Below are 27,785 nucleotides of genomic sequence, written 5' to 3'. Positions count from 1 at the left end.
TTTAGTATTTTATGAGCTCAATACAATTTTGAATTATTATAATATGAAGAAGTAAGGATGCTCAAATCCTGAACATAGAAGATAGCTGGACTTGCCTTCTCACCATTCTGAAGACGCAGTGAGAGTAGAGAGTCCCAACAAGAGTCTAGGAGAAGCCCAATGCACAATCAATACGAGGGGAAGTAATCATTTTAGGTCATCACATTTTAGGGGAAAAGGTTATGCTTTTGAGGTACAATCTTAATGAGTAATGATTTTTCTCTGGTGTGCCTGCTTAGCGTTTAGTATGTATGCTTATTTTTTGTGTGGAATAAGGGTTTGCAAATCTAGTTATTTTTCGAGCAAAATACATTTACCATGTGTTTAAAAACATGTACACTAATAAATAAACAACCTCATCATGAATATGATAATCTTTCTGCAAATAATTTTCATTAAAAAATGATTTTTTGAGACCAGCGGATAAGTATGTCTTCTAAATAATGTTTCATTGATTGTAATAGTTGTTTTCTTTCAATCCTTCTCTTTGTGGTCCTTAATATGTCTTACTTTTTTTTAAATTCCGCCCACCTGTTTCGATGCTGGGTGAGGACAATCCATAAACCACTGGTTTCAGAGCTCTGATGGACTGACTGCAGGTCCCTTGCACACACTACAAAACCCCCTCCCTACACACAAATCCTGGATTTAAATCAGGGACTTTGATGCAGACAAATTCAGCTTCAAAACATGAGAGCAAAGTGTGCTTCTTATTCTGTGGTTGAGGGACTTTGGTAATTGGCTCTTCAGTGTTTGTCAAAATAGAAGAAAAAAAATGGAAGAACTAAATCTCCTCCATTACAGAACAAATATTATTTGTTCTCTTGGTCTGCTTGCTTAATACAAGTGACTGTAATTTGAAACGTCCGTGGCACTTGTCCTAGAGTAGAGTTGTCCAACTCCAGGTCTCGAGGGCCAGATCCATGCTGGGTTTTCAGGGACCCCTCATTAACATTCATGAGATAAATTTGCATACAATGATTCCAAATGAAGGGACATTTTTCCTCATGAATATTAATGATGGATATTTTGAAAACCCATCAGGATTTCAGGCCCTGAGGCCCAGAGTTGGAGGGATTATGGCCCGTTCTTAAGTAATAAGTAAGTGCTGGAACGATAACAGAAACAACTCCACAAGATTGCAGGAACCACTGTGGGAATCTAATGCACACCTCTGAGTTTATGTGCCTACACAAAGCATAGTCTTAGAATATAATCCAGATTTGTTGATGCAAGCAAAATAAATGTTTCTGATGTGTTAAACTTGACAATAGGGCCAGCCACCCCTTGGCCAATGCTGTGGGTGTAAGGCACACACATGCACTGGATCCAGAGCACAATGGAACAACCCGGTGACCGAATCCAGAGGCATTTTACCTCGGGATGCTGTCACGTAAGACCTATGTTAAATACAGCAATCGTTGTTGACGTATCCAAAAAAAAGCAAGAGTTTGGATGTGACAGAAACGAAAGACCTTCTGCTTCTGTGTCACTAGCTGCAGATTTGCTTCGCGAAGCTATGTGTTCTGACGTGCATTCGAGTCAGCCGGAGTGACATCAACCTCTGCGCGCGACATGTCAAAGTGCGGCAGGAAATTCACATGGCCCAAGCAGCTGTCAGGATTATTTACCTTTCAGGGAAATGTAATATTTTCTGATAAGGAGCTTATGCTAGTTTTCTTGGTAAATGGCCTGCAAGCATCCCTGTCTCTGGCAATAATTTTCTAGATTTGATAAGTGGAAGGAAACACACTTGACCATCACTTGACAAAACATGCTATTTGTCTGACGGGGTAAATGTTTCATGAAATGTAAATACATGGGAGCTTTAGGACGAAATAAAATAAACAGTTCATAGAGACGGCCCAGAGCTGCATTTTTATAGAACACGTCAGACACTATTCGTGGAGGAGATGTAAACACAAAAAGCATGTTTATGACTGGGCTTGAATTAAAACAAAAGGCGTCTCGAGCTGCAATCATTGCGAGGGCTGGACTCATTCAAGCCTTGGCAACCAGAATAAGGGATAGGAAATACAACGTAGGTTAAAGCAGGTCTGTCTAGTATTCAGTGAACTGTGTGCATGCTCTCACTCTTTCCGTCACTTACAGCTAAACTGCAATAATGTCTACACAATACACTTAAAAAAAACAGAAACTCAGCAATACTTTGTCACATGTTCATTCTGAAGCGGCTCGAGTTTCATTCAACGTGTTTTCTTTTGGCAAGGACGTGTCTGTGCATGTGCAGACATTCTATTGTACATTCCTAATCACATTAGTGACAGTGCCTAACTACATGACCTGTACAGAGACTGGCTCTAACAGGTTTGCACGCTTGTGGACACGGTATTCGCTCTAGAACAAACATACGGTAACACCCCTCCACATGTCATCATGAAAATGCTTCAGGAGGAAGCAATGGGGTTACATTGTTTATTAGTGTTTAGTATGTATTGTAGTGTGTACAGATGACGAGATGCCGGGCCAGGTTCAGTTATGTATTTAAAAACCTGTGGACGGCCGGGCACAAGCAACATCCGTAGCCAGAATCCCTTCACCCGCTCTCAGCTGACAAACCGAATCCCCCCCACCCAACGTTCAGGCAGGTAAGACTATGAAACACAACACATCTTCCCCCCATAACAACCTACAAAACTGAGAATGTCATAGGGGACATGGAGGAAAGGAAAATACAAGGAAATGCAACCATTACATTACAAAATACATAGTAGCAAAACATGAACCAAAACAGATGCAATGTAGCACACAATAAATCAAACCAGACATCTCGATGAAGCACCATTGCAAGGATGCAAGGATGAACAGTGGTGCAGTAAAACATGGCCCCACAACAACAGCAGCAAAAAACAGGACCATGGTGCCAAAAGGTGGCATGTCCACTCATTCTTTTTCTCAACACTGTGCCACTATTCTCGTCCACCACGCTTTAACGTTCACCCTGCACAGCCGGTCCACCAACATAGCCATTCCTGACTTCCCAGGGCATTATTTGTTCATTCGATCAAACTTCACCTCCTTCCACAATCACACCATTCAGGACAGCAGACATCTTCTTAGGTCCTGAAAGCTTACTCTCAGTACATTTGTGGGTCATCGTGGGATTGTGGATCAACACCCAATCTCCAACCTTGCTATCATGAACCTTCACCCTTCTCTCTTGATCAAGCACATCCTTGTAATGCACCTCTCTCTCCCTGATTCATTTCATGATCTCTGTCTGCTCCAACAAAAACCGTATTGGAAAGACCTTGCCAACCTGGACACACATCAGTCCCTGGTTCCCTGCCCTTTAATGAAAAAAATGGGGACACCATGGTCACCTAGTGAGGCGTGGTGAGACACCCCCACAACATATGGTTGAGCACCACCCTATATGCAGACATGACCAATTAGCAAGCTGAATACCGCCCTTAATGAATCTATTCACCCTTTCGACCAGGCTATTGGCCCGGGGGTGGTAAAGAGCTGTGTGAGTGTGCTTGATGGCATAACTGTGAAATAAATCCCTCATCAGCTCTGAGGAAAACTGAACTCCATTGTCAGTGACAATTTCTGTTGAAAAACCTTCCCTATAGAACACACCTTCCAGAAACTCTATCAAATCCCTCACTGTTACTTCCTTAACTGACTTCCTTTCCACCCACTTGGTGTGTTAATCCACCAACAAAAGCAAACATTTCAACCCCACATCCAAAGCTTGGATAGGGCCCATGATGTCAACTGCAACCTTACAGCAAGGCGGACCAGGAACCAAAACAGGGAAGAGTGGCGCCTCATGCTCCACTTTACTCTTGTCCGTCAAACAACATGACACACAGTCTCTCACCTTCCTCTCCAACAGATCATCCATTCCCCGCAATCAAAAACTCTGCCTTAGCCTTCTCTTCATGCCGTTGACACCCAAATGTCCATGATGAGCTAAGTCAACCAGCTTAGTCCTGAGCCCCTCTGGGAGAACAACATTCACTCCTTTTGTGAGCCTACCGCCAACCAGCGACAATTTCTCCATTACCTCCCACCACACTTCAAACCGCTAGTCCAGAACCTCCCCTCCTTGTTGGGCCACCCTGAAACAGTCCACTCTTTAACACACTTCCTCATGTCATCCACACCTTCCCCTGACGCCCATTCCAACCGACCCACACTTTCCATCTCAATACTTGCAATAATGTACTCTTTGTCCTCACTTTCCCCTTCTGGTTACATCGCCCCCAACAGCAACCGTGACAGGCAATCTGCCACTGCATTCTTAGTTCCTGGCAAATACAGACTTGAAAATCATAGCATTGCAAACCCAACCACCACCTACTAATCCTTGGTGAACTGGTACCTCAACTTTCACATGCAAGCATCTGCCCCAAAGGTTTGTGATCTGTTCTCACAATAAACTGCTGGCTCCACAAGAAGAATTTAAAATACAATTTGGCTCAATTTACCTGACCACCTGAAGTTTCGGAAGCAGCTCAAAACTTTCCTCTTCTCCTCTGCTTTCTCTCTCTCCCTCCCCTGCAGACTTACCTGACCTACATAACTTTTGTACCGGCTGGTTGCTTGGCTACCCTCAGAGTCTCACTGGGTACCAGGCTCTTTCTTGTTCAGTCACCCTTGCACTGCCTCCGGGGCCTACCATGCACTTAGGGGCTGTAAATGCAACCCTACAGTCCTCTGTTCTACTTGCACTACCCAGAGCTGTGCTGCCCTGGCTTCACGTACTTAGAGCATTGCTGCACTGTTTTCCCCTCCCTTCTCCCTTGCACTTCCTACCTCCCTTTCCCCTTGTACTTCTCGGTCTCTCACTTGGAGGATCTGAATGAAAGAAGGCTTAGTAAGATCATTTGTCTTGTCCTCTCTTTGTCTTCCCTCCCTTGTCTTGTTGCGCCTAGAAACACTTGTGTACAGGCACATCATAAATGACTTATCGTATCATATCATACACTGCTAGGGCTTCACTTTCCACCACTGAATCGTTTTTTTAGGTCGCCTTAGATGTCGCAAGGTACAATATGTTCATCTTTTCCCCCATTACTCTGAGTCAAAGATGATCCCAACCCTAGCATGCTTGAATTCATTGTCAGAACTGTGTTGTCCTTGGGACAAAACGTTCCTACTGAGGGTGCCTTGGCAATGTCTCCTTAAATCCTTTGAAAAACTACTCCACACTCCCTTGACCAGCAAAACGGACACCTTCTGAGTGGTGTGGAAATCAAAGCAAACCCCTGCACAAACGTATTCCAATAATCTGCCATGCCAAGGAATGATGTGAGTAGATCCTTGTCTGGAGCCTTGCTTATAGTTTCCAGCAGACTCACCTTGGGATTGATTCCCTTCTCTGACATGCAGTGCACCAAGTGTTCTATGTTCTTCACTGTTATGCAGCACTTCTTGCTCTGGATGGTTAAACCCACCACCTTCATTCCGTGGAGGACCTCCCTCAATGTATTGTCATGGTTCTCCAGAGGGTTTGCATGGATCATCTTGAAAAATCACTATTTTCGGGGCCCCTTCCGGCACCTTCTCCATCACCTTTTGAAAATCAGCTGCTGCAGAAGCTAATCCAAAGGGCATTCTACAATATTTGAAAGTTCCCCCTGTGGTAATGAAAGCAGTGACATGCTGGCACTCCAGAGTTAAAGAGACATCATGGTATGCCGGAGAGAAATCAATAACAGTGAATAGCTTTGTATTGAGGGTAACAAAAACCCCATCTGCTGGGCCTTGCCATCTTTTGGGGGAAAAAAGAAGACTCTGTAACAAGCAGGACACTCAGGCTTTGTTCAAGAAGACATCAGGCTTTATTTCTCCAGCAGGCTGGTGCACTTCATACACCTTGGACATCTCTGGAACTCTGCTATCAAGTTATAACATTTCCCTCCTTTTATATTCTTTTTGGTTGGCTAAGCTCCCTGTGTATGATGCAGAACACTCGCATTGGTTCATGCACTCCAAGACAAGCCCCTTCCTCCTCTAGGGGTGGCTAACTGGCTGCCAATTCACAAAAGCTCCCATGTCATATCCGCATCTGTTACTGATAAGATTGTGTGTGCTGTACTTAACATTTTAAATGGGAACATTTACTGACGTCTGTCCTAGGACAATCTTAGCAACTGCATCATGGTTTCCTGTGCCAGAGGCCCAGATATGGGCATCAGCTGTATCCTCTCTGCTAATTGAACCGGCTGAATGTGTCATCCACATTCCTCCCTTGACTGTTACACTGCTTTCACAAAGTACACTGTTAAGATTAGAGATAAGAGTCTGGAAAGTCCCGTCTCTGGCTACTGAACTCTCCTTGAACTATCAAGAGGTAATTCTTTTTTCATTTCAACACAGTTCACAGAATCCACATATATATATTTCAGTATCCATCTTAAAGTTGCTGGCCTTAAAGGTGCTGGCCTATCACAAAATGGTGGATTACCCTACTTCTGTTCATTTCTTGACACAAAGTCCATTTCAAACCTAGTTGTTTAGTACAATATACTTAGCATGTACTATTAAGTCTTTCATTATTTAAACATTCTGACTTTATAAACATCGGTTTTTACAGTGCTTTTGCTGAAAAGCAGTATAATTCTAGTTTTCTGCATATTTGAAGGTATAGATCACCTCACCGGGTTATTCACACTCGGTATAAGGTGGAGGGGGTCTTCCTCCATCACATTCAGTTTAAGAGGGGGGTTAGTCCTTTTTCTTCAGCTTACTGAAGAACCAGATAAATAAAAAAATAAAAAAATAAAATAAATAAATACTCTCTGCCAATGTCACCGATATATCTGATATGACCGGTAAGGGATGACGATCTATCCAAATGCTCAAGTCCAACAAGCCCAAGCAAACTGTTAGGTTGCCTTTGATGTTGGCCACAACCACCACCAGGGATAACCAGTCAGACCTCTCCACCCTCTTGATGGTTCCTCTCAGCAACAGCGAGTCCAACTCCTCCTTCAGCTTCCCTCTCAGTTTATGGGGTACCAACCTACATGAATCATTGAGGTAGCTCCCCCCTTTAGATCATGTTGGGTGGGTGATGTTCCTTTTTGTGACGAGACTGTAACTGGTAATAGTTTTTGAACAATGTATAGGGTTGTTTAGGGGACTAAGGATGGCCAGCTAATGATAAGGTTAGGATCATATTTTTGTTTAATTTCCTTTCCAGTACGCTAATGTTTTGTTTGTGGCTATAAAATGTTCAACCCGCAAGAGGCGTGTTGAAGTTGGCTATGTTCAGTTCATCTTCCCAGCTGTGATGTACAAATACATTTCGTGATATTTCCTGAAAGTGGTGCACTCCTTTTTGTGTTCTGTGGGTTGCTTTTTTTCATACTTTTGGACCTATGTTGAGAGCGCCCATAGCTCACCAGTAGGCCTTGGCCAAGAAAAACTACAGCCTGTGAGTGCCGACCACAAGACAATTGTGAACTTTGCACTGCCTCACTTGCATGAACCTTGGCAAGTTGAGTTAGAACACACAGATATTGGCCCTATAATTACTGAGCCCAAGATGGTGGTTGGATGTCAAGCAATATTAGATGGGGGAGTCCTGGGGACAGGGATGCCGGCCATGGAGAAGCACTTAGAAAATTGGTAGTTTTCCATGGATGGTGGTCAATAAACATTCATAATCAAACACTTCTCACAACTGTGCCCACTGGAACCATTGGTCTTCCCAAACCAGACCTCATAAAGGAATAATAGGGGAAGGGAAATATCCAAATGTGTCAGAGTTACCAGTACAGACGGTGCGTTGCCGTTTGTATAGTACTAGTGCAGCATAGGCATCTGCCAGAGAGAAAGAGAGTTGGATGAGTAAGAGAAAGGAGGTTGAGGTGGTGGGAAGAGAGAAAAGACTGGGGAAAAGAGACTTGAGATGGGAGCGAAAAACAGTGCAAGTTGTGGAGATTGAGAGGAGAACAAAGGATAAAATAAGGAATTGGTGGTGTGTGAGAAAGGAGTGGATGTGGTGAAAAGAGAGAGATAACCTCAAATAAAAGAGATAGACAGAGAGGAAGAGAGGTGGGAGAGAAAGGTGTAGAGGTGGTACAGAGATACCTATGACCAAAGGTGAGAGATAAGGCAACAGAGATATATGAGGGATACAGGAGTGGAGGTGGTTAAAGGTGAGAGATGAGAGTGGAGGAGGGGGAACAAGAACAGGGTAATGAGGAAGAACAAAGATCATAGGTGGTGGAGAAGGAGAGGAGAGTGGAGACAGGAACAACATAAGCAGGCATGTTGGAAAAAAGAGCTGAGGTAGGAGAAAGAGGGATCAATGTGAATAGAAGAACAGGAATATTTGTATTTGTATTTTGTTTATTTGTTCAGCGCGCCTGGTTTAGAGGCATCTGGGCACATATCTTGAGTTATGCTGACAAATTTACAGACAAAGTACAGAATATATAAACAATGTAGAATGTACAATGCATGAAATACAATGAATGGATAAGTTGCAGTAGTCAGGAAGGATCGACAAGCTGTGATGGGTTTGCACGTATAAGCAGAGGCTGAACTTACAGCATTGGTTTGTCTAGACAGTGATAGGGTAGAGTCAAGGTAGATGCCTAAAGTTTTAGTGTCATTGGATACCTTGATGGTATTGCCGTCAATGGTGAACGACTTGAATGAGGGATCTAATTTATTAATACGTTGATGGGACCCCAGGATAAGGAGTTCCATCTTGTCATCGTTGACGCAAAGCTTGTGTTGTGCCATCTATGACTGAACAACCAGATAGACATCATTCAAGGATTTAGTGTCCGCTGAATGGTCACCGGTGATAGGGATGAGTATCTGGGTGTCATCGGCATAATTGGTGTAAGTGACACCCAGATAATCAAGAATATTGAATAGTGGTATGGTGGATACGTTATAGAGTGTCAGTGACTCACAAGATCCTTGAGGGACAACACAGTGAATGGGTGAAGGCTCAGCTGAGGCTGAAGGGGAGAAGACCCACATAGATCTATTATCAAGGAGGTGGCAGCGTCGGAGAAGTGGGCAGCTGATTTGAGATGCCGGCAGAGGATTTGGTGCTTAAACAAATCGAAAGCTGTTGAAATATCTAGTAATAGTAGAAGGGCCAGTTTAACGTTATCTTTCAGTTCCTCAATTTGAGTTTTTAAATCAATGAGGACAGTTTCGGTACCATGCCTGGGCCGGAAGCCAGATTGCCTGAGGCCAAGAAGTTTGTTAGAATATGGATAAAAGAGCATGAGTGGAGGAGATGGAAGGATAGAGAGAGAATGAGGAGCAGCACCATGAAAACGAGGCAGGGCATGAGTAAAGAAGAGATCGATGGAAAGGGGAGAGATAGAAAGTGAAGTGGATTAATGAGGTGCTCGGTTCAGTGCCATTCACAGTGAAAAAGTATTTAAAAACAAAAAAAGGTTGCTTTATAAAGACTGCTCTGAGACCGCTCAGAGTGGTCTTTCTAAAACAAGCAGTCAGGCTCCTTGATGCAAACGAGTGCAGGAAGTTGTGGGTTTCACAGGTAACATGTGTATCCGTTGTGCGTGAATTATTGCAGCATGGAGGGGAGAAGGTGGGGGAAGATGGTTGTCAATGTGTTTGTGTCTGTATGGGGGCTGGAGTTTGTGGTTGTGAGTAAGTGTGTGTGTGTGTGTGTGTGTGCCTGTGCGTGTGTGTGCGTGTGTCTGTTGGAGGGTTGATAAAGATTTTATTTGCAGGAAATGTTTATTTGCAGGAAATGGAGGGAAGAAGGAGGGATGGGGTAAGAGGTGAATCCCATACATTTAATGCAAATTACCACTAGAGCAGCAAAGGCATTTCCCGGGGGTGAAACATCCCAAAATAGTGATAATTGCGAACATAGAAAGAAGGCCGCAACAAGTCGGCCAAAGAAAATTGTTATTTTTTGCATGCAACCTTCAATATTCAAAAATATCACATATAACCTGGAAATAGATCCTAGAACTGAAAACGAGAGACTCAACAGTATAGAGGAGGAATAAGACAGTACCAAGAGAACAGGAGAAACAGACACTTAGAGAGTTGAAAGGAGAAAGGCTGACTCCCAAATCAGGCAGTGTTGGAGAGATGCCAGGTTTCTGCCTGAAAGTTTAATCAGTTGATCCTGGCCCACATCTAAGAAAGTGGAACAAATAACCTTGTTATTTTATGTTATGTTATGTTAAGTTGACGTATGCCACACACCGTTACCATTATCATGGTCTCCATGCGCTCATGTGGCTCTGTAAGAAAGAGGGCAGGGTGGGTTGGTGAAGGAAGAGGGATATGATAAAGGTTGTGCTCTTCTGTTGATGCTTGCAGAACCAGGAGAAACTATTGTCTGTGTGTGGTGGCTTTTTAAGTGAGTTTTGATTGTGTGCACTGATTTGTTGTATCTCGAGGGGTCAGGCCCAGTGTCTGGGATTATTTGTTGAAAGCAAATATTTGTTATGTTGGATGTGTGTTTTGTGTGTAGTTTGGCTGGCCCTAAGGCCATATGTTGTACTTGAGAGGTATGCGGGAGGGGAGCAGGAGCAGGGGTGGTTAGTACATTGACTACCCTCAAAGTTCTTCTAAGTATACTGCATTGGTTATCCTCAGAAATCTTACAAGTGCAATACATTGGTTACCCTCAAAATTATTCTGAGAGCAATACATTGGCTACTCTCATAAATTAATTTAAATGTAATACATTGGCTACCTTCACAATTCATCTAAGTGCAACACATTGACTACCCTCCTAAATTCTTCTAAGTGCAATGCATTGGCTACCCTCATATATGTATCTTAATGCAATACATTGGCTACCTTCACAATTCATCCAAGTGAAACACATCGGCAATCCTCATAAAACTTCTCAGTGCAATACATTGGTTAGCTTTGGAGCATAGCAGGAAAAGTGGCTCTAAATATGCACTGAATTCAATCACTGGCTATGGGCTAGATGTGAGCCTTAGTTCAGAACAGGGGCTATCCTTTAGATTTGCACCTCACTCCAATACAGTGGCTATACTTTAAACACGCACCGAACTTCAAAACACATCAATTCAGTTATTACGTAAAAAAAAAACAAAGTCGTTGTCTCTTACCTGAGGTTTTCTGCAGACAGTTTTGGGGCTTGGCTGGGGATGGGACCTGCCCAAGGGAGCTACCCTTTGCCTTGTCGCCTTTAGCCGGCTGCGGGGGCCAGGCTACCCTATGAGAGCCTCTGAAGATGAGATGTTCCGGTCACATGCTTGACGCACAGACCAATCCGGCACGATAATGACAGCCAAAGGGAGGGGAGAGGCAGGCCTGTGCAGGCGAGAATCCGAAGCACAACATGTTCATTCAAAGGGGAAACCATGCCAGAACCAACAAAGATGAGCTCACCCAGAGGGTTATTATCCCTCATCGTCAATGAAGAAATGGTGATGGAGGCTTGCTACAAACACAAAATAGTCTCTTCAGTCCACAAGCCCTTCTGGTCACCTGCTTGAAGCATGGACCAATTGGGCACAATAAGGGCGGGCCGAGGTAGGGGAGAGGCAGGCCAGGGCAGGTGAGAATCAAAATTAAAAAGAGAAACCTACTTACATTTAAAGAGGAAATCATTCCAGAACCAACAAAGAGGAGATTACTCAGAGGGTTATTAGCCCTTGCAGTCCATGAAGACCCAGAGCCCAACAGTTTCTAAACAATCAGAGGGCGGACACCTGTGCAAACATCCCAAAGCACTAGGGGTTGTGATGCCAGGTATTCTCCATCCAGGTGGAGCATTGCAACATCCTGGCCATGCCTGCCAATGAAAGACTCTACAGCATAGTAAGAAAGATGTATGGAGACACTCAAAATGTCAGAGATTGTGAGTAACTGCCAGCGGAAGGGAAGCAGAAGCTCTTAAAGGGGAGATGGGGCACTGCAGACCACAGTGGTAAGCAAAGCTGAACCTGCTACCCCTTTTCCAAGAACCCCACAGTGTTGGCTAAGTCAAATCAAATGTCCCACCTTTCTTTTCTACACAATAAATAAAAGTTATCCAATATTTTGGTATCAAGTTGTATGTGATTGCTTGGACATTACAAGTAGCACAGACAATTGTAATGATGTAGACTAACCGATATCTTGCATTGCATTGCTGACTGACAAGCACTGTGAGAAATTGCGTAGGGAATAAGGGTGGGGCAATGCTGCTTAGGGGCAGCAGAGGATCATTTTTCTTAATTAAATGAGGAGGTGCATTTTAATGTTTATGTAAAACTCTGAACATGTCAATAGTTTTTATTCTGGGTGAAGGATTTTCTAATTTAAAGGTGCCAGCAGTGTGAAGGAGCAAACATGGGAACTGGAACAGAGGGGAGATATAGGCTCATGAGTGTGTGAAAGTGTAGTGTTGTGAAGGGGCATTAGTAGATATAAAATTAATCAGATATGGATTGATGAACTTATCAATGAGAAGAATGAATTTAAATATAGATAAACTGTGCATAAACACCCCGCTTATGCGGAACCAGTGGTAACATGTGGGTCAGAAGACTGTGGAAGTTTATAGATGGTAACTCTGGGAAAGCTGAATACTATGCTCAAAGGAGCTGAGGTGTAGAGGGAAAGTCACACTAGCAGGCTGCAGCAGTCAAATTGACAACTGAGGACAAGGAGAGAGTATGTTTAGTGGGCAATAGGTGAGCTGGAGACAGATTTTCCAGATGTATTGATCTGCCCCACCCTATAAGCCAAAATAATACCCTTCTGGAGCTTGGCATTTGTCAAAGAGGATCTCCAAGTAGGGAGACTTGGATGATGCATAAAGGGAACCATCCAGTGATGCATGGCATAGAGGCATTAAGGTATGCATGATGAAAATACTCATAGTGATGGAGTGCAGAAGAAAATGTGGGAGTCAAAGGAAAATAGAGTATACGAAAGACAAAGGAATATATATGCTTGTCAAGATAGGACTTATAAAGTAAAAAGAAGTGGCTCTATGCCAAAGCCCTAAGGGACTCCCAGTGGCAAGGGGATGGCTGTGGGGGTGTCTGACATCAATGAGATAGAGAAATATTGCTTCAAATGATATAATGCACTGCAGGTAAGTGCTAGGTCTGGGATTCAGTGGTGTTACACAAATTGTGGGTTCCCCTCTGTGAGCCATCCTTTGGCCGCCCCCCCCCTCCCAAGCTCAGCAACACAGCACATGTCATGCCACTATCTGTGCCAGCATGTTCCACTATGAATACACAATGCTCATAATGATCATGCTGCTGCAGGGACACATGCCACACTGCACTTGGTGAAAGATGTAAGTATCTGTTTCAATCAAACATTAACTCTTTCACTTAGTGCAAAAACAAGGGTGTTGTGTCCTGACACCCAAATGTACTAGCTCACTCTTTGCATGGCTAGTGATATTGTGCAATGTAATGATACCACAAGAAAACATGTGCTTGGATACAGTGGTGTCACAAATACATGTGGGTTCCCTTCTGTGAGCCACCCTGAGCCCCCCTTCAAGCTCAGCAACAAAGCACAGGCCCTGCTACCATCCGTGCCGGCCTGTACCAATATGCATGAGCATGGTGATCATGCTGCTGCAGAAACACACTGCATACTGCACTCCTGAGTGCTGATAATCAAATGTACTAGCCCACTGGTTGCATGGCCAGTAATATTAAACAATGTAATGATACCACAAGAAAACATGTTCACGCTCTGTCAGTAGATGCCGGTATCCACTAGAACAAAGTATCTTGTTGGCTTTGCCCTTAATGCCATTAATTAGATCTCCTGACACATGAAGAAAACATGTTATTTCTGCTGTACAAATGCTTCCCCAATGCATGCACCACCATGTAACAATACTCTTCATATTGATTTCACCCTCAACACCAGGAAATCATTCAGTGCTACAATATATTACCATTTCCTTGTTTGGCTGCACAAAGATCTGAAACCATCATGTAAGAACACACATCAAATGGGCCTTGCCCCTCATGTGAGTACAAAACACCATGCCAAATACAGAACATGTAAAGCCTGCACAATGGTGCTATAAACACACACTGCAAACCCTCCTCCATGTAAAAACATTCAGCAAGTTGGTTATGTTCACAACTGCCAGTAAACTAGTAAGAAAGTAATGTTTACAGGCCACTTGCCTGGATGACAGCCTTGCACGCATATATTCATACCCATTCACTCACCAGCCACTCATCCAGTGCCGGCGGGTGAAGGTGATTTTATTTTTAATTTGAGAGGCATAAACATTTCCTACGAATATGCCAGAGTGACCCTGTGTAGAGAGGGAGCCGCCTCCGTAACACGAGGGTGTTATGGGGAGAAGCTGTTCTACCAGCCTCGAGAATTTATTTTGCATAATCGGTCAAAATGTTGCATTATGCAGCACACTTTCTGTGAAAATTTGGCTAAAAAGTCAGACAGTATGCAATTGATTTAGTACGATATATGCAATCCAGAATTTGAATAGATGCATTTCACCAACAACATCCCAAAAGAAATAAGGAAAACCAAAGATCACCTTAAATTCAGAAAATTACTAAAAACCTGGCTCTTCAATACCATAGACTAAAACCGAAACAACAGTAAGACTAAATAAATGAACAGGAAAGGACATTGACAAGCTCCCAGAACCGACTGGGACGCGTTCATGGCACCGGGAGGGGTGACGCCGGACAGAGTGGTTCACATGCGAGACCCATGGAGATGGAGGCAACAACCCCAGCCAATCCTTACCATCCCCAACCGGCCGTTTAGCTACAAGTAGGTACCATTGGGTTGAACTAGCGAGATACCACCAATCACCACACTAACTGAGGTATGGACACTGGCAGGCGCACTGGCCATGTGGGTGGGGGTGAGGAACATGCAGGGTTGGTGACGGAGTGCGCTGAGGAGGCAGCTAGATGTTCAAGGGGCCTTGAATGCAAAATGGGCAGGGACCTTCAGAGGTACAGGGTGCCCAAGCACCCCATCGAGTGAGATTACACGAGCCCAACTGATCAATTCAGGATAGAGATGCCAACTACCCAATACCACTAACAATTTCCTCCTCTGCATACACCTCTCAAACTCCAAACCAAACACAACCACAAACCTCCAGCAAAACAAACCGCACTAACTTCACTACACTGCAACAACAAAACAATAAACACACATAGACTCACACATCAGAACACGACGACTACCAGCCGCATGCACCCCAGGCCCAGCCGACTGACCCACCGGGCTGAGGCTGCCAACACCACATCACTGCACTCTTGCACTTTTCCAGCCTCCACCCACTAACTCACCTTCCCTCCCTTTTTTCAGAGCTGCCAGAGCGCCAGGGGACCACTCCGGTGGTGATAGAGTGCGGTACAAATGTCCTTTAACATTAACATTAACAACATTGCACAAGAGCATGTCATAATGCATTTTGATGATCGCTTTTCCCACACTGTATGCCAGTATGAAAACAATGTTCACTCTGGCCATTACATGTCCATGATGACTGCACAAATATATGCTAGTATTCTTATACAAGATCACACGCTTGTTTGCTTTGCACCTAATTCCAGTAATGATACTATAAGAAAACATGTCCAGGCTGGCTTTGAAATTATATGGCTGATTTCCCACATCAGGACATACTCCTGTTGGTTTTGCTATTCAAAATGTCATGCCACAATAAGAACAAATGTCCAAATTGGCTGTACCAAAATGTCAGTGAGTCAAGACTCATTGAATCAGACAGATTCTAGCTGGGAGAATCATCACCAGAACCAGAAATACTCAAGCATCCTAGGCACACAGCACTGGCATTATCCCATTTAAATCAGCTTCCCAACCTCTCATCTCATCAAATGACTCCCGCTCAATTGAGCATGTTAGGACATGGATTGAGTTTTGTTCCCTCGCACCGTGCCTCTGATGACCAAACTGAACTAGAACTATGTATCCTCTTTCACAAGATTAGGTTAACTGCGTCTTTCACCAATAGAAGTGAACCTTGCTGCCAGGCATGTACTCATTTGTCTCCCCCCTCCTTCTGACCACAACATAACCTCAGAAATAATTGCTTTTGTGAAGGTGATTCTCAGAGGCCTTCCTAGGATTTTCCAGAGAGACACTCAACTTAAGCTCACAAATCTTATTGTAGGGGAGTTGTCTGCACTTAAAGAATTGAGTACCATGCGAGATATCATGATCAAACCCGCCAAAAAAGGGTGGCAGCGTTGTCGTCCTTGATACTTCTAGATATGTCAAAATAGTGCAAATGCTGTTGAATATTTCTTTGCATTATACTCAAATTAGAACAGCCCCTCTGAGTCGATTATGTTGAGACTCAAGGAATTATGAACAGCAAACATACAGAGTGGCATTTTATCTCAACGTAGGGCCATGTTTCTTACACCATGTAACGTCCATACTCCAGTTCTATATGCCATCCCCAAAAACCACAAGAACCAAGAGAATCCACTTGGACGTCCTATAGTGTTCTTATGAAAGTCAGTTTTATAACCTTGCGGCCAATATATAGACTTTTTCCTTCACCCTTTAGCATCAGGGTCTAGAGCATATTTGAAGGGCATCACTGCCACCACCACCATCACCTGACTGGAAGGCTATCCTTATGATTAAGGAGGAGGGAGCCATTTTTCTGTAAGGGACCTTCAAGGCCCGACGGACCCAGATCAGGACAGAGGCGCTGGGGTGCTCTGGGGATATTACAGAAGCAGAAGCCCACCGCCTCAAGGGAGGATAGAAATGCCAACTAATCAATTTGTACTAACAATTTCCTCCCTCCGCATACATCTCTCAAATCCAAACCAAACACAACCGCAATCCTACAGCACAACAAACCGCACAAACTTCACTACATTGCAACAACAAAACAAAAACACACATAGACTCGCACAACAGTACACGATGACTACCGCCGCAAACACCCCAGGCCCAGCCAACGGAACTACCGGGCTGAGGCCGCCAACAGCACATCACTGCTCTCTTGCACTTTTCCAGCTTCCTCCCACTAACTCCCCTCCCTTCCTCTTTCAGAGCCGCCAGAGGGTGGTGATAGTGTGCGGTACAAATGTCCTTTAACAGTAACATTAACATTAACATTACATCATAGATATTCTGTTCACATGCAACATTACCTCTCTTTACACCAATATTCATTAAGAAAAGGTGATATGCATTATAAAAAACCATCTCGACCAGCGCTGATGCCCTATGAGTCACCCACCTCATTCTTGATTGAGCTTTTACGGTTTGCCCTCAGCGAAACCTTCTTCTGCTTCAGGAAGGAAGTATTTCTCCAAACTAAGATCACAGCTATGTGGGGCGGGGGTCGCCCCCTCATTGCTAATATCTTCATGGCTGATTTTGAAAATACCCATATCTTTTCAAATAACCCCTTCAGCGCTTGATTTGTTGGCTGGGAATACTATATAGTAGGATTTAGCAATGTGAGGTTGACAACATTTTGATGATTGTTCAAAACATGCCATTTCATCAAAGTATAAATGATATTAAATGCCTCACTATCCCAACTGTAATGAGGATTTCTCTGCCTAACAAAATGGTAACACTCTAGCACAGGACGTCTGGCCCACATACTAAACATCAAACTCAAGATAAAAAAAATATATATGGCAATTCAATCAAAATCAACAATGATATTCAGTTTCTTGATAAACATTCAGCAAACTCCCTTGCCCAGGATTCAAGGTGCATTCACCTTCAATGCTCATGAAATGAAATAAGGAAATCCACATAGGTAGCAAAGTCTTAATTCAGTTCTTGAAGTCTCAAAGTTAAGGTAAAGTTGTGTTAACCAAAGATCCAACAACAACAACATTCTTCTTCTTGGTGATAGGAAGAATTTCCCCTTCCTCAGAATAGCATCAATGTGTTTCCGAGCAATAATGCTTTGCCACCACTTCTATTTATCCAAGAAGACTTGACACAGTTTCAAAGAAATACAACTTCTATAAATGTTAGTGAAACACTGGTCTTAGTTAACAGTTATTATGTTGTTATTCACAAGATTAAGATTCACAGTAGGTATATTTGTCAGGATGACTTCACAGTGCTGCCGCTTCTACTTCAACAACTTCACTTCTATTAGTGTTTAAAATGAGGACACTCTACTTTGCCCCATAGATTCCCTTCCCCAACTTTGCCTTCAACTATCTACCAGTTGTTAGCCAAAATAATTACCCAGAAGGCTTGGTGCCACTCTCTTGTCTTCAGGTAATGCTTGCACACTTCTATCTTAGGCAAGGTTGAACTTCTTTTGGGATCACCGTGTTGGTTAGATTGTTTTCTGGCTCTTGATTCTTGGCTTGGGCAATGCTTGCTCTCTCTTCAACTGCAGATACGTTTAACCACTTCCCTTCTTTTATAAGTAATATTTGTTTGTGTGAATAAAGAACTATATTTCAATCTCCCTTTGTAAATCAAAATTAGGCACACAAGACAACTTCTTAATAGATTTTACAATGGTTAATTTTTCAACAATGGGTTTCACAATGTTTGACCTGCGTAATGAGAAACACATGATCACTTCTTCATAAGTTTTATAAAGGTTTAAGGGTTTAACAATGGTATTTTTCTGATTTGGCTCTTCACACGAGTGAAAGAGAAATCACCCGATCACAGGCAAATGCTTCTTTTCCATTGTCCCATTGTCAATAACTTAACAAACAGCTTCAGCTCGCTTCTGCTTATACACATGAGTTAGCATTAACCTGGATACTGTTACCGGCAGTGCTCGTGCAAGGGATCAGAATGCCAGGTTCAACTCACTGGCTTCTTTCATCCTCTCTCCACGTATGACACACATGCTACTGCTTCTGGCTTCACTTGAGACTCATACACTTCATTGTTGAAGGTGTCTCTGGTCTGACCACTCAGTTAAGGATCCCCTCTCTCTCCTGAGACCTACAGCTTTCACAAGCTCCTCACCTCGGTCTCCAACACGTTGCTTGCACAGCAACCTCTGCAATAAGGCTCACATTGGGAAAGGCAGTCCTTATGCATGCTTTCTGCTGTGCAGCCTCTGCATCTCAGAGTTTGGTGGAACAGGACCCTTACAGAACAAGCTGGTGAAATATGCTGCATTCATATTCCGGCGTCCCTTTGGTTCTCCCACTTCTGCTTGCTTTGCCAAGACAGTTCCTTCTTCTTTTGCCTCTACCTACTATTGCACGCACTCTAGTCACAGTTCCAGCTCCTTCCTATTGTCTGTACCTGAGGGGCCTTGTATGCCTCCCAGGTTCCTTCAGGTGTTGGCAGTGAGGCTTAATGGCCTAACTACTGCTATAGCATAACTCTTTAATCTTCTTCCTCGTCCCAGTACGTGTGAATTGCGGGAGTGGTTGTCCTCAACAACAAAGTTAGTTCTTTTAAGTAACTTCTTAACTTTAAGGGCAGATTTATTTCCCTAATAATCATTATAAGGTGAACCTTTAGAATGTGTTGTTATAGAGGAAGACATTTTACTTAAGGCAATATTTCTAGTTACTTTTACCTTATACCTTTGGGAGTAAGGAGGTTATTTATCCTGAAATACCTTGAATGGTATTTCTGTTATTAAGGTTTGTTCAGGTTGTATGGTATTTGCGCCGAGAGCCACCCACATATCTTACATGTGGTTCGGATAAATTATAATGATAGCAAGCCATTACCTGTTTTAGTCATCTTGAAAGGGTCTCCCTTTCAAAGGACAAATACTGTGTTTAATCCCACGACATCTCCTCAACACATTGGGCCTTGTCTCCTCCCAGGTTGTCCTCCAGCAGTACACAACCCCCAAGGTCAGGATCAGGAAGTATCTGCCTTTCCCTTGCCACCTGGGGGGAGACGTTAGGCAGGGATTCAGTGAGGGATCCGTAGGATTCTTCACATATCCTTCTGATACAGGTTCCTGTTTTCCTCCTTCACCTGCTCTCCCTGCCTTCATAGTAGGTCCACCAGTTTTCCAGTCCCCGACTGCATCATTGGAAAATAACTCTTTGTGACACCATGAATTATGAGGAGAATACAAAGAATCCTTTCCCCTTACTTGACTGGTAACATTTTCCATAGCATTTATTTTGATTTGTGCCACTTGGAAAATCCATTCATCAAACCAGGGAACGTTGCTATCCAAATCCAAAAAGATGTAAGAAGATCAGGTAGTACTGCCACTAATACCAAGAGATTGTTTCCTAAAATGCTAACATCAAAAACGGATAAGGGATGTTTTTCTAGTTGGCCATATACACAACCTATTTCTTTATAGTCCATGGGTTTCCAGGTGGATGGAAGAAAGCTAGTCTGTACAGCAGAGTTTTTACTTTCAGTGTCTTGTAAGAGGATTCAATTCAACACTACAGCTAAGTCAATGCCTAGTCTGGGATACTGAATGGAAACCCTTATTGATATATCTTTATGTCCAGTTCATGCGTTCTGGATGACTACCCCTATATAACACCCCTCTCTTGGAATCCCCCTGACCCCACTGAGCCAAGAAGTAGTTCTGTTTTGCAAGTTAAAAGGTTTATTTGATAATTTAAACAATAGATATATATATCACACTTTATAATAATTAATAATTGGATATCACACTTAATCTGAGCAGTATCCAATAATGGATAGTCTGGCACTAGCACACTTGTGAATAGGAACAGAAGAATAAGGTGGTAGAGAATACTTTATATAAGTTCAGATGGATGTAATGTTTAATGAAAAATGCAATACAGAAAATACTCAATATGATTTCAACAAAACAATGTAATAACTTTTCTCTGGCAATTCCCTCCCCCCTTTATGCAATGCAAGGAAATGGAAGGAAAGCACACAGTTCTCAGAAATGCAATCAAATGTAATTCAGTTCACCCCAGCAAGCTTAGACTACAGAAGTTTGAAACACAGGCCCAAAATGCTTTTACATGTGCTGGCAATGAAGTGAAAAATATGCTAAAATGCATTTAATTCCCTCTAGAGGTTCAGGGTGAGTGGTATCTAGTGAATATTAGTCCAGGCTCACTCTAGCAATGATTCAGGGATGGTTCTTAAGAGGCAAACGAATCTTTAGCAAGGAAACTAAGGATGCTTCTGTTTTCACACGTGGAGAAATTTGCAAATCGCGGCAAATTCGCGAGTGCGTTTTTCGCGATTACAGAGGAACTACAAGGACTAGCACTATCGTTTTGGGTCCCTAGGACAGCCTAGGATCTCAGCTTCCAGATGAAAGTTACTGCAAGTCTCTAGGACAAACGGTCACGGAGATATGAGCGATATGGTAAAGGTCGTTTTTCAGATTTGAAATTTTAAAGTTCAAAAAGACAAGTGACAGCTAGCAACTAGAAAATGACAGGTGACAGTTAGGAGGCAGTTCTACTTAGATTAAAATAGCTTGGATTAGATTATTTTAACTAAGAGATTGGTTCTGCACAGTTCTGCTTAGGTACTCACAATATATTTTTGAAATAAATGGGCCTCGCCACGGATCTGGTCAGGTTTTAGACTGGACTCTGGTCTGGTCTCGGCACTTCACAGTGATCTGGGTCAGCTCTCTGGTTCTGCTAACAGCGGTCTGGGTCAGCTCTGCCCTGCCTCTGGTTCTGGATATTGATAGATTTGAAGTCTGGATCTCTGGATGTGGTATGGTCCGGCAGAGCGCGTTGCAGCAAATGGAATTGACTGTCCCTATCTGTCCTGACTGTCTGCTTTTATGTGTTTTGAAAATGGGTGTGTGTGCAGCATCACTAGGCTCTACCCCTCTCCACTTGTCATTGGCCACTTCATCCTCTTCCCCTTGATTGGGGGAATGAAATGAAGTGTCATCATGATGAGGTCTGTTTATGGTACAGAGAACCCACCCCTGTCAACTTTACACACAATCTATATTTGCTCAAAAAGACATATTTGCACAGGTACACATTTGTTTAAAATTACATGCACCCCTCACATATCACAGGAGATATACCCTGTCCAAATCTGCTCTTCCTGGGAGCTTGCATTCAGAAATGGCGACATTTGCACTTTTTAACTGGTTTCGCAATATCGGACATTACCCCAAATTTACACACATGTGCGCAAGGAGTATGGACATTAATTGATGAAGTGTCAGATTTTTAACATGCATACATTTTAAGTAATACCCTCTTAACTGCTAGCTTGCCCCCAGATCATGCCACCGGTTCTAAAAACCTCTTAAAATGTGGGCAGAAAAATCACAAGAATTATGGTATCATTTAAATAATTTTCACAAGTCCGTACTATGAGTTATTCATCTTTTTCTAAAACCATATTCTGGCTACAGGGGTGTGTCTTTTCAGGTCACATGGTACAGAAACCAGTCTTTCCACTTTCTTCAAGCTCAGCCTCTGTCTCCAGTTTATCCCCCTCCCAGCTTCTGCCAAGACGAAGCCATTTTTATTACCCCTGCAATAAACCATCTGCCTGGGCCCTGGAAGGCCCATTGTTCAAGAGGAAGCCATTTTTACGGCCCCCGTAATAAAACATTTGCCTGAGTCAGGACAGGGCTTTGTTCAATTTCCTGCAGAGCCCAGGTAATTCAATCAGAGAAGTGTCATATCCCTTTTGGTGGGAGCAGCAAAAGGCAGGTAGGCCTGGGAACACAGCTGTTGTGCAAGTCTCAACTCCTGTCGGGGGTAGCTGGTGGGCAGAATTCAGTTCCTTAAGCCAGGCCCCAGCTAATGTCACTTTTTGTTACCCAGTTTAAGTCAAGACAATGTTTACATATGCAGCTAGAATGCTGATTCTAAGTTCAAAACTATGACATTTAAACAATTGCAACCTATGTGACACTCAACAGTAGGTCACTCATTTCTTTTAAACATTTAGATTTTTAGTGTCTTTCAGTCCAAATTTACTTAAACTGCTGAAATCCACAGCTCAGCCAATCTTGTTATAAACCTTCAAGTCACTTCAGAATATAACTTTACATTGTATCCACCTCTCAGTAAGTCTTTCTTTGGCCTGCTTTGGGTTCATCTATTCAGTTTTACACAAAGTCTGGTGGTTTTAAAACGCTGGCTTTCTGATAGTGGTGAGTACTGGTAATGCAACCATTTTTGGGATTTAAGAAAATAAATTCCCCAAAATTCTAGGTTGCTTTTGGCAATCAGCATTGCCATTCCCAATGGTTTCAGACTACTGTGTGGGTAGTCCAATGCTGGTTTTAGGCAGTGTCCTTTTGTGCCCATAACATCGGCAAAAATGGGTGGCAGCCTATTCTTCATGCCTTTCCCTGGGCATTTTCTGGGAAGCTCTGGCCATCATGATGTTTTCCATGTCAGTACTGTACAGTTTTTGAGGTAGGGCTCGGATGCATGGGTAAGAACATCCCACAAGCCCCCCGCTTGCGATGGCCATTCTGTTTCACTGATGGGACTCGCAAGACCTGGGATGTTTCCTCATCTTCTTCCAATAGATGGCACAGTTCAGCATCTTTTCCTCCATCCGGTCGGATCGATCGGTTCTCCTCGCCGGTCCTGATGGGAGTATTGGGCGGTACACTGGGCCCCCTTGCGTCATCCTCCCAGTCTCCGGATCATCCTCCTTGGCCGGTCTCCAGGTTTTCTTTCTCCTAGGACGACAAAGGAAGAGCGGAAATACCTATTCATGGACATTTCTCCCCACCATTGATATAGTGGGGTGGCATATAAATTTATAGTCAAAACATATGAACATGCACATTTCTTTTTGCATTCAAAAACAAAAACACCCACATTGAGAAACTCAGAATTTGATAGGCGATATGTAGGATCTTTTAAGTTAGAACTGAATTAATCTGAGACAGTACCCTCTAGGATTCCAGAGGATTCCTCCAGTTGTTGCAGAGTGTGCCTGGGATGGCAACACTTCAACTGGTTAATGTGGACCCACTTGTCTTCCCCCTCTGTCAAACCGCCTTTGGGGATGCGGATCTTGTAGGCCACAGGGGAGATTTTGTCTATAATCTCAAAGGGTCCCTTCCATGTAGGCAAACATTTTCGCTGTTTGGCCTGGTTCCTTTGGAAATTGTATAGATAGACCCGGTCCCCCACCTGATATTCCTTCCTGGAAGTCTTCAGGTCATAGTGGGTCTTCATGCTATCAGCTGATCTTTCTAGATTCCGCTGAGCATAAGCAAAAGCATGTTGAAGGTGTTTCCTTAAATTCTCCACATATTCATGAGTTGTGGAGGCATTTATCAGTGTCTGCTCTTGGGTCCTGTAGAGCAAATGCTGCGGAAGCACCATCTTGCGTCCAGTCATCAACTCGAATGGTGACATTTTGGTTGCAGATGAAGGGGTAGATCTGATGGCCATTAGGACCAGAGGTAATCGGATATCCCAACTTGGCCCAGAATCTGCCACAAACTTCTTTAATATGCTCACAATGGTTCGGTTGTATCTCTCCACTGCTCCAGAAGAAGTTGGCCTGTAAGCAATGTGTAGCTTTCTCTTGACCCCTAGTATCTCCCACATCTTTGTCATCACTTCACTGGTGAAGTGGCTACCCCTGTCTGACTCAATCCTTTGAGGTAGACCGAAACGGCAAAAGATGTGGTTAATCATCAGGGCAGCTGCGGTTTCTGCCTTGCAATTTGGGGCTGGGAGACATTCCACCCACTTGGTAAACAAGCATGTCACAGTCAACATGTACTTATTCCCCCTAGCAGAGCGAATCACGGGGCCTACAAAGTCGATTTGTAAATCTGACCATGGCAGTGTCATCCCCCTCTTTTGGAGAGGCGCACGGTGCGTGAGTGATGATGGCTGAAATTGTACACACACAAGACAACCCTTCAAGTATTGGTCGAGGTCCTGCCCCATGTGTGTCCAGTATGCAACCTCTCTTAAGATTTCCAATGTTGTGTGAAACCCCCTATGACCGGCGGTGGCCGCATCATGGGCGTGACTTAACATCAGGCTTCGGAATGAGGTAGGAACCACCCACTGATCGTGGCCGGCTTTGGATTTCCTTACCAACAAACCGTCTTGGATCCGGAACATTTTTGGACATTTCATCAACACTCTTAGGTCCACTTTCCCAGTGTAATCGGTATCCGTCAGGGGAAAGTTCTCAGGGTCCTCAAGGTGCTGGTAAAATGTACCAATTATTGGATCCCCCTTCTGAGCGGTAATCAAATCAGCATCAGGGGTCTCCTTGCTCCATTGTGCAATTGAAAGATCATTGTGAGCATTTGTCTGGGACCTAGTGATAGCGGTGACCTGGATTTCCCCCAACAGGGACTCAATCTCAATTAGATCCCCTTGGATGGCCCCGGTTTTGGCCAGCTGATCAGCTAAGTCATTTCCAGTTTTGTCTGGTCCCTCTACTTTGGAATGACGCTCAATCTTTTTCCAATAGATGGTCATCTCATTCGAGGTGACCAGATCGTCAATGTTTTGGATCAACTTCCCATGTTTCAAGGGTTTGTTATTAGCACAAAACATGCCTCTGGTTTTCCAATTAACCAGGTGCTCCACGAACCCGTTCCGTACATAATCCGAATCTGTGATTATGACCAGTTCGTGGAGTTGATGCTGGACAGCAGTGAGGATGGCCTGATACACAGCCATCAATTCTGCCACCTGACTACTTCGGGGACCAATTTTGTATCCAGCGGAGGGTTCTGGGGACTCATTCACCCATGCATTCCCTACGCCGGCCACCAGTTCTTTCACCCCGTTGTTGTCAACATGGTAAGAGCATCCATCCACATAGACAGTGGGCATTCCCTCACACTTGTCTTCTTCAAAGACTTTGTGTGGGGAATTAAGGTATGCCTCCGTGTTGTCCTTGATTTCTAAACTTTCGTCCTCGAGACAGTTTTCTCTGGCACAATCATACAAGTCAGCCAGACCTTGCGCGAGGGGACTCTTCTTGTTTTGGCCATATCTGACCTCCACAGGAAAGCCTTGCATTGATAGAATCCAGGAAGTAATTCGGGAATTACTCACATTTCCGGCCCGGATTCTGTCACTGTGGAGATATTACAGAGGCTGGTGTGGAGTCTCCACTATGATGTGTTCCCCCTGGATAAACGGGCGGTAATTCTTCAATGCCCACACCGTTGCCAGGAGTGCCTTCTCACAATCGTTGAATTTTTCCTCCACAGAGGATAAAGTTTTGCTCGCATAGGAGATTACTTTATTGACCTTGTCATGCTTTTGGTATAATACTGCCGTCAAGCACGTATTAGAGAACCCCGTCTCCAGGAAGAACTCCTTGTTTCTGACAGGGTAAGCTAGGCAGGGCGCTTGTGAGAGGCTTCTTTTGAGTTGTCTTACTGCCTCGGCTTGTTCTGGACCCCATTCCCACTTGACCCCCCCCTTCAGGAGATGAATCAGGGGTCTGGTGATCTCTGCGTAGCCCTCAATGAACTTTCGGCTGTAATTAGTCAGTCCAAGGAGGCTCCTTAGTTCCCGCAGAGTTGTGGGGTCTTTCAATTTTTGGAGGGCTTCCACTTTCTATTCCTGGGGACAGAGACCCTGAGGAGTAATCTCATGCCCCAAGAAATTAACACGGGTTCTACACTACTGTGCTTTCTGAAAGGAAAGTTTTGGTCCGGCGGCCCTCAACTGGGTCAGAACATAACGGATCTCCGCTATGTGTTCCTCCACAGATGAACTTTTGATGAGGACATCATCTACATAAGCCAGGTTACCCCTTGCACCCAGGTCGGGCATGGCCTTGTGTAGGAAAATGTTGAATTCATTGCCGGAGTTTAGGTATCCGAAGGGAGTCCGGGTCCATGTATACTGCTGGCCCCCAAAGGTAAAAGCCAGCTTGTATTGGTCCTCCCTACTGACAGGCACGGTCCAGTATCCATTGGTCAGGTCTATTGCTGTGAATACCTGTGACCCCTGGATCTGGGCCAGCCCTTGGTCAATGTAGGGCAGAGGCCATCGGGAAGTATGGACCCGTTTCTTGAGCTCCCTGAGGTCGGCGCAGAGTCTCCACTGGCCGTTTGGCTTCAATATTCCCAGCACCGGATTATTGAAGGTGCTGTGAACTGGACAGATTATTCCCCGGGACTCAAGGTTCTTAATTATTTCAGTAAGGGACTCCATGGATGCGAGAGGCAAACGATATTGCTTCACAAACACTGGAGTCATGCCAGGGTCCGTGGGGATTGTTGTTGTGTGGATGTCGGTGCGACCACAGTCATATGAGTCTACCGCAAAGAGATCTTGGAAATCCAAGAAAACTTGTTTCAACTTTTGCTTTTGTTCCAGAGTCACACAGGCATCAGCTAGGTTGGCTCTCTCTTCCACCATCTGCCTGAAGACTGGAAAGACTTCTGGTTTGGCTATTTCAGCGGCCTCCTCCAGCTGGGTGGAGAAGTCCCTGGTCAGAGTGCTGATTTGGACTGGAGGCTTCAGGTGGGAAAGGCAGCCCTCATGGACCTGGAAAATCACCTCATCCCTCCTGTAGTCACAAGTCACATCTTCCTTACCATAGGGGCAGGAAGTGTACACCAGGAAGTTCCCCCCATGCCGGGTAAAAATTCTGTCTGGTGTTGTATTGTCATCACTGTCACTGTCAAAGCAGTCCTTGGGGATTGGCCCTAACAGTTCATTACCTAAATCTATGGAAAAATGTCGGTCATCAACCGCCATTCCAATAATGGTGCCTGCGGCTAGAGTCATACTCTTTAAGTCGCTGTTATCCACCTCTATTGGAATGGTGTCATGTTCTATGTTGACTAATGGAGTTGGGTTTACCCCTAACCATTGCAGTTGGAGAGAAGCATTTAGATGTATGTAAGCATC

This window comes from Ambystoma mexicanum, chromosome 4q (genome assembly GCF_040938575.1).
Source record: "Ambystoma mexicanum isolate Mex_15411 chromosome 4q, UKY_AmexF1_1, whole genome shotgun sequence".
NCBI classification, from domain to species: domain Eukaryota; kingdom Metazoa; phylum Chordata; class Amphibia; order Caudata; family Ambystomatidae; genus Ambystoma; species Ambystoma mexicanum.
The sequence above is the reverse complement of the archived record's forward strand: the minus strand, read 5'-3'. Positions refer to the sequence as shown.